The following is a 989-nucleotide window of genomic DNA, read 5'->3' as shown; positions in this document are numbered from 1 at the left end:
CATATGAAAACATATATAAGAAAATCACTACAAGACTAAGAGTGTCCCTTATATATGGTGCATGTATATGTATAGTTGGTTATTAGTTTCAGAGAGTTCTTTTCTTACCCCAAAACATGATGTATGAAGTGCTTCTGGCACAATTGTTTTCCAATCTCCACAGCCTGGAAATTTTTGTTAGAAATGAAAATAAGGATATATGCCTTAATATTATAGTATAAATAAATAAATCATTTTGGTATTTTATTTTTAAAATTATAGTTTTTAAATTGCAGAATTTATTTGCATATAAAGAAATCGGGATTGTATTTATTTAACAATTATAAAAATAATTATTTGGATTGTATTATTACTATTTAGTAATACACTAATATTACTTAAGAGGTAAATGTAAAAAATATCTTAGTTTTCATTATTTTATAAACTTCTTTAACATGAATCAATGAATCATCATAACAACTGCTCTTTCATATAAGTTTATGTTTAATCCTACAAATTAATTAAGAAAATGATAACCAAAACTATTGAAAATTTTACAGTCGAGAAAAGAATCAATCATTCAAACCCATGTGCCATTTTTCTCATTTTGGGTCAATGGAATGAGTCCATATATCTTTGGGACTCCCCCACCAGCCAACAGGCTTTGTTTGGTTTATTATACTTTTGATCTCATTAGTACTTAGGACCACTTATGCTAGGCCCCTAGTTGTTCTTTTCTAATTTTCTATTGTCATTAAAAAACAATGAAAACAATTGGCCAAATTATAAGATAAAAAAAATTCAAGATTTGGCAGAATTTAGTATTTTTAGCTAGTATTTTTGTTATTAGTTTAGTTTTTTTATTGAGCAATCTAATAACATATTTTTAATCTATATTGTTAAATATTGTTAGTTAGTTGCAAGTCAAAAATAATAAATTTTATTGACTCTTTAAACATTTTTCTTATAAGATAATCAATCATCAAAATCAGTTATTAAATTAATCACCG

The 989-nt window shown here is 25.3% G+C and overlaps 1 pseudogene; it reads right to left on the bottom strand.

Moving 5' to 3' along the window:
- The window catches only part of LOC107624220, a 4,490-nt pseudogene that overhangs the window by 1,964 nt on the left and 1,537 nt on the right, over positions 1–989 (bottom strand).

This window comes from Arachis ipaensis, chromosome B10 (genome assembly GCF_000816755.2).
Source record: "Arachis ipaensis cultivar K30076 chromosome B10, Araip1.1, whole genome shotgun sequence".
Lineage (NCBI taxonomy): Eukaryota > Viridiplantae > Streptophyta > Magnoliopsida > Fabales > Fabaceae > Arachis > Arachis ipaensis.
The sequence above is the reverse complement of the archived record's forward strand: the minus strand, read 5'-3'. Positions and strand labels throughout refer to the sequence as shown.